This window comes from Pinus tabuliformis, chromosome J (genome assembly GCF_031772625.1).
Source record: "Pinus tabuliformis cultivar Carrire ecotype Pingquan chromosome J, CPIR1, whole genome shotgun sequence".
Classification (NCBI taxonomy): domain Eukaryota; kingdom Viridiplantae; phylum Streptophyta; class Pinopsida; order Pinales; family Pinaceae; genus Pinus; species Pinus tabuliformis.
The window spans coordinates 805330482-805338262 of NC_142295.1; positions in this window are offsets into that span (position 1 = coordinate 805330482).

Consider the following 7781-nt stretch of genomic DNA (forward strand, 5'->3'; position numbering starts at 1 on the left):
ACGGAGGTTTATGAAAGAAGAGCTCCAATGTAAAGCCATGGTATGGCGGTGTTGAAGATGGACATCAAGGGAAGTAAGTGGCCAATTCTAATCACCCATAAACCCATGACTATAAGAATTATAACTCTTTCACTTTGTATCTTCATTTTCACTTGTGTGCCTAAGGGTCATGGAATAACAAATCAAATCACTTTGTGATGATAAACAGGGTGATAAGCCTTCAAATCACTACATTTAAGTGATTCACAAAATTTTACTCACTACATTATATATATATATATATATATATATATATATATATGAAGCCTCTTACTTTTATTTTCTTAAATTTGGTAATCTAGGTTCCTACTTACTATTTATTTACACCACACATGTGATGGCTTGTGCTATATTGTTTTCAAAATGCGGCTAGCTATTCTCTTTTCTACAGGGTTTAAATAGTTATCATGCAAATTTTGAATCTTTTAATCAAATACTTTCCCTTTTGTTGTTATGCATGTTTTCAATCTTTTCACCAAATAATTATCTTTTAATATGGTATCAGAGTAGTGTATTATCTGCCATTTAACATGGTATCTGAGGGGTCTATTATATACCCTCTGAAACGTTGTAGTTATCAATTGATACATATATCTATTTTGGGGAATTAACAAGATGTTACTTCCACTTAAATCTATTGGAAAAATCAATACTCATTCCTACTTGATCAATACATACATATCTCATGTTTCTATGATGAGAAAGTGTGGATATGAGTAGAGTTTCCTTTATAGAGCTCAATTTTCATGGGATTTCAAGATTTTGATATTAGTTAAATTGTATTTTCTTATAATTTTTTCTCCTTATAGGTGAAAATTCCTAAAAAAAAAAATTAATTAATTATTTTTTCTATCAACATGTCCAAATCAAAGGAAGTGTTTAAGAATAAATATTAGTGTTGTATGGACTACACCTATAATGCTATTTACCCACAATTTTTTTTTTTAAATTATATTAATCGCTTGCAACATGGGTAAATAAAAATTTAAGGAATACAAGACACTATATATTCTTTTAAGGAAATAGAGAGATAATCCTAAGATATCGTATTACCAAGAATGAGACAAATTAATAATTTTCGTTTGACATGCATTTATCCATGAAAAATAGCTAAAATTTAATCACATAATGAACAACACATCAATATGCAATACACACAAAACTTTAAGGTCAATTCGTCCATAATTCAATTTTAAAATTTAATGCAATTCAATAAACATGTAGTGGAAATTTATGTAATCCAAAGTATTGTTCACTAAAGAGATGGAGACTTGAATTGACTTCATTGGTTCTTGTGCTCCCCTATGGTTTTCTATGCATGGGTGTGAAGGATGTAGCATCCTTGGAAGAATGTCGTTAACCCACTGATTGACCTCCTAGCCTACTCCTTGGGTACTCTTCTTCTCCACAGACCCTCGAGCTACAATGGGACTATATGTTGGAAACAATACTGAGAAGGGGGGGTGAATCAATATTTACAATTCAATAACTTTTCATTTCTCAATCATATTTATATATGCTACTTCATAGAAGTGAACTTGTGTGTGCACGCAACTGTGATTAAGGAAACTAGCATATACCCAGAGAACTTATGATTCAAATAATTCATCATGTGTTGATCATTAATTAGTGCATCAGTAATTTATTATAGAGTAACTATGTGTAGTAATAAGATAAGAAACCATCACACATCAGCAACACACATGAACACCAAGATTTAAGGTGGAAACCCATTGCGAGAGAAAAACCGCCTGTTGTTGTCGTCTCTATCTTCCTTTTAATATAAAGAAAATATGTTTACAATCTTGTACTAGTACGCAAGCACCCACCTGCAAAAGGCTACAACCTTCTCTCATTCTCTAGCTTCTACTGGAAGGGAGCTATAACCCCCTAGCTCTTGTACTAGCTGATATTTTTATTAGTACGTAAGCACCGACCTACAGAAGGCTATGACCTTCTCTCTTCCTCCAGGGACCATGTTTCATAAATTTTCAGACTTGATGCTCTTGGTACACAAAAAAACAATATGAAGACCTCGTTTCATCAAATTTTCACACTAGACCCATCAAAAACTTTGAAGCTCAAACTCTATAATAATAACTAAATCAACCATCAATTAGTCAATCTAAACAGCCAAATCACTGTCACCAAAATACTATGTTGAACCTAGAAACCTTCATCATCATTCAGAAGCAATTGCAACCTAAAACATAATACATCATAATTCATACACCACTTTAATGAACTGAACTTTTGTGTATACGCTACTTCCTTTAACCAAACCTGTGTATACCTCCAAAACTACTGAATCATAAAAAACTTCTGAATTAAATTTGTATCAACTAGTAATATTCTGAACATCTACTTGTCAAATTACAAAGATCTAGACAGTCAGCAACAAAGATCACCCTTCTCACTTAGTCAATCAATCAAACAGACTCAATCTCCTTATGAATTCAGTTCTACTTTTAGATCTAAAAAGGCACCATTGACAGACAACAATAAACCAGCAGCCATGATCAAATAGATCATTCATTTCTGAATAAAAGGCTTTTCTTTTGCATACTCTACTTGGATGCTTTGAACCAGCATGTATATGTGCCTTCCCCAAGGAAAACCACCGTATAGATCTGTGAATACAAACTTAGAACTTCTTTTCTATTCTAGACTTCAAACAATACCCATGTCATGACATTTAAAGAATAAAACATGTGTAAGCAATCAGATCTAGCCCAACCAATATCAAATCGTTCAATGATAAATGATTTCAGGTCTCATGATCCTAATCCAACATTGCTTTCAAGGTGCACAAAATATTTCAAATCATATCATAATCACCCTGCAACATAAAATATACTTCATATAGAAGTATTCCTAAGAAACCCTTTTCACTTGCACACTTGGCCATTTCATCTTCTCCTCCTTATATAGTTTTTGTCCTTTCTCAATACCTCGGACCAAAACAACACTTATAACCTATGGTATTCCTAGATGGGATCAAATAATCGTTACTCCACTCAATATTGTGGGCTAATACCATGTTATTGACCCTTGGTATTCTTTGATCTTGAATTTCCTTGATTTTCCAACCCATACACGCTTTTCCTCTTGTGAAAGTGTGTGCATTCATATACGCTTTTTTTTATTCTGTGAACCCACGTGTATATGCTACTTTGACAAGATGAGCCTCTGTATATAGCTTAAACTACCTTAAAACATCATTTTCCTTCAACTTCTTGATTCTAATCAGTAGACATTTTTTCCAATTCCCTGTTCTTTTGTACCATTGCCTTGTTACCTCTGAATTGACCTGTTACATTTTGAATTTCCCTTTATCAAATCCGTACTGACTTGTGAATGAGTTTCCATCAAGGACAATACCTGTAACATAATGCCAATAATCTCCCCCTTTGGACTTGATGGCAACCATATTGGTGCTGATTACTTCAAGTTGTAGAAATTGTTAGAGATATCAAGCAACACCAAAATACTCTCCCCCTTTGACTTCAAGGGCAAAGGTCGGATCAAGATATTCTCCCCCTTTGAGATACACTATGTTTTATGTGCTCCCGTTGAGTACATGCAGAGTCTATAGAGATATTTTTCAAAGGAATAACATAACTCTATAACTTAACTAAGTGAGTATGACCTCCCTATCACCAATGACTCATAAATACATCAATCAGCCAACTAAGTGGGGATATACCAAATGTTCATACATGATTGAATAATTTAAATTATTACATCATCATTCCTATGCATAGTGGGAGACAAATTACATCATATGTCCAAAAGGACTCATTTATAGACTATGACAGAAATAGGCATATTATTACATCATAGACCTTTACATGACCTTTACAACAAATGATATGAATATCTGAAACCATAGATGAATTCAGCAACCATGATGCCAACAATGCATAATGTTTTTGAAGGCTAATGCTCCACCTAAACCTGTGCTACCTGTGCATTGTCAACAAATCATTCATCAAGGCATCTATAACATTCAAATAAACAACAACGAACAAATCATATAAGTAGACTATAACCATCACAATCAGACTAAACACCCATGTCAAACACTGATTTTGAATCTGACCCACTGTTTTTCTATCAGAAAAACATATCGCTCCTAGAGCCATGGAAACTCACGTATATATGTGATTCTTCTTCATGAAACCCGCATATAGGACACCTTCCTCTAAAAGCTGGAGTTAACAGCATGATGATGTAGAAACTACTCTTATCTTTTGTCTGAGATATTCAAAAGTTTCTCTAAGAAGCAGTTTGGTAAATATATCAGCTACCTCTTCTTTGGAGGGAACATACTCCAATTTAACCTTTTGTTCAAGCACTTGTTCTCATAGAAATGGTACTTAATGGGAATGTGCTTGGTCTTGGAGTGCATGATTGGATTTTTTGAAATGCTAATGGCACTTTTATTATCACATAGAATGGAGATGGGTGGAGTACATGTGATTTGAATATCTTGCAATATTTTCATCATCCAAAGTAGTTCTGTGCACCAAGATGCAGTAGCCACATATTCTGATTTAGCTGTAGATAAAGAAATCAAACTTTGTTTCTTGCTAAACCAAGACACTAACCGTGATCCCATATAAAATGCACCTCCATTAGTGCATTTTTTTTCATCAACATTTCCTACCCAATATGCATTTATGTATGCATGAAGAGTAAGATCTGTATCTTTAGGATACCATAGACCAAATTCTTGAGTTCCTTTAAGATATTTGAATATTCTTTTTATAGCGTGAAGATGTGATTCCTTTGGATTTGTTTGGAACCTTCCAACAATTCCTACTGCATGCATGATATTAGGTCTGGTACCTATTAGATAAAGCGGACTTCCAATCATAGATCTGCATGTCGGTTGATTCACTGTAGGTGATTCGTCATTAGAACTGAAACTGCATCTTGTTACCATTGGAGTACATACTGGGTTAGAATCTTCCATTCCATATTTCTTCATAATCGTCTTGAGATATTTAGTTTGTGAAAGAAAAATACCATCTTTTGTTTGATGTACTTGTTGACCGAGAAAATAAGTTATCTCACCAAGTATGGACATTTCAAATTCTTGCTGCTTAACTGAAGCAAAGTTGTGACTCATAGATTCTTCATTGCTACCAAAGATGATATCATCAACATAAACAACAATAATTAGCAACTTATCATTCTCAATCTTTGTGTATAAGTTGTTGTCTGCGGATCCTTGTGTGAAACCTTGTTGTTGTTGATATTTGTCAATACAATAATACCAGGCCCTTGGAGCTTTCTTCACTCAATATAGAGCCTTTTCGAGCTTGCATACAAGATTTGCATCGTTTCCTAGAATGAATCCTTCTAATTGTTAAATATAAACTTCTTCTAAATCTCCATTAAGAAAAGCCGATTTTACATCCATTTGATATACTTTGAATTTTTGAAAACTTGAAAGAGCAAGAAACATTCTTATGGCTTCAAGTCTGGCAATAGGTGCAAATGTTTCTTCAAAGTCTATGCCTTCTTGTTGAGCACACTCTTCACAAACAAGTCTTGCTTTGTCTCTAATAACCTCTCCATTTTCATTCAAATTATTCTTAAATATCCATTTTGTTCCTATAACATTTTTATCATGAGTTCTAGGAACTAATTCCCAAGTATCATTCTTTTCAATTTGGTCAAGTTCTTCATCCGTGGCCTTAACCCAACATTCATATTTTCTAGCTTCATTAAAATCATGTGGTTTTATGGATGGTAGTAATGGTAGACAACTGGAAGTTATTCTTATCTGTACTCCAGACCCTTTTTCTCCTAGAATTTGAGATTCTATATGACTCTTTTGAACATACCTGGATGGAGTCTTTTCCTTGTCTATTGTATCTTCTTCTAATGCTTCATTGGTTTCTTCCTCTATATCATTTTGATTTTATACGGGAAATCATTCACCGTCTTCCTCATTGTCATCTTCCTTTATTGATTTCATATGTTCTAGATTTCTACATGCTTCATCAATTACTACATCAATGCATTCAACAATTTTCCGAAGTTACTTATTATAACATTTGTATCCTTTACTTCTAGATGAATAACCGAGAAGAATTCATTCATCTGCTCTAGGTTCAAACTTACCAAGTTTTCCATCATTCCTTTTTATGAAACATTTGCTTCCAAAAACTCTAAAGTGTTTTACAGTAGGAGGCTTACCATACCAAAGTTCATATGAAGTTTGATCACTATTTACCCGAACATTAGCTTTGTTGAGAATAGTCACGACAGTAAATGCAACTTCATCCCATAAGGTGGCAGTAGTTCCAGATTCATCAAGCATAGCTCGAGCCATTTGTTGAACTATTATTTTCATTCTTTCTACTACGCCATTTTGTTGAGGAGTTTTGACAATAGAGAATTTCATTATTATTCCATGTTTTTCACAAAAATCAAAAAAATCATCTAATATGAATTCTCCCCCTCGATCAAATCTGAGACAATTTATTTTTCAATGTGATTCATTTTTAACTAAATATTTGAAGGCTTTAAACTTTTCAAATACTTCATATTTATGCTTTAGTAGACCTATCCAACACATTCTAGAAAAATCATCAATGAATAAAATGAAGTATTCTTCTCCACAAGGTGACTTTTTCCTTGTTGGCCCATACAAATCAGTATGGATGAGTTCAAGAGGCTTACTTGTTGACCCTTCTTTCTCATTGGAATGGACTCTGGTTTTCTTACCGACTTGACATGGTTTGTAGATGGTATTTTCTGGGATGCTGATATCTGGAAGATAACGAACCGCCTTGAGCCTACATGCTTTTCTTATTTGAGAAAAGCTTGGATGCCCCAATCTTTTGTGTCATAACCAGTTTTCATATGTTTTTCTTAGATAACATTGCTTTTGAACTCCTTTTAGTATATATAGATTGCTTGGAGTTCTTGTACCTTTAATTATGGTATTTCTTGTATCAAGCTCATGAACCACACATCCATTTGACCGAAACACAACTTCATTTCCTTGATCACACATTTGGCTGACACTCAACAAGTTATGTTTTAGACCATAAACATACATGACATTTCCATTTTTAACCTTTTCTTTAAAATAAACAGAACCTTTACCTTTAATGACAGCTGGTGTGTCATTTCCAAAGGAGACATTCTTTTCCTTTTCTTAATCATTATATGAATGAAGTTTATCTTTATCAGCTATTAGGTGCTTAGAGAATATGTTGTCAATGTACCATTGATTTTCTTGTCCTTCTACAAACAAAGCTATGCCACATCTTTCTGATTGAAATTCCTTCTTCCTCCATACCTTGTAATTTGATGATGTTTGCTCCTTTTGAAGTGTTGGTCAAAATTTTCCCCTGCATTCAGATTTTTCATGACCAAAGTTATTACAAAACAAACATTCAATTTCATCTTCAAGAGGAGAAAAGTTATTGTAAGAACTTTTCTTGATTCCTGTTACGCTCATTTGATTTCGTGCTTCTCTAGTCATGATAGTTTTGTAAGAAACACATTGAGTAGCCTTATCCCCAAAGTTATGGCATGAAAAGAATGGTCTATTAAAGAAGTTTATGTGATCATAGAATCTTTTGGTATTGTTTACCTTTTGTTTGATGCTTCTATTGATGTTCATCCTTGGAGTAAACTGAGCATGATTTACCTAATGATTACTTTTAGGCTTTTGCTGGTGAATGACATATTGTTCATTGGTCTTAGCTACATCAAGA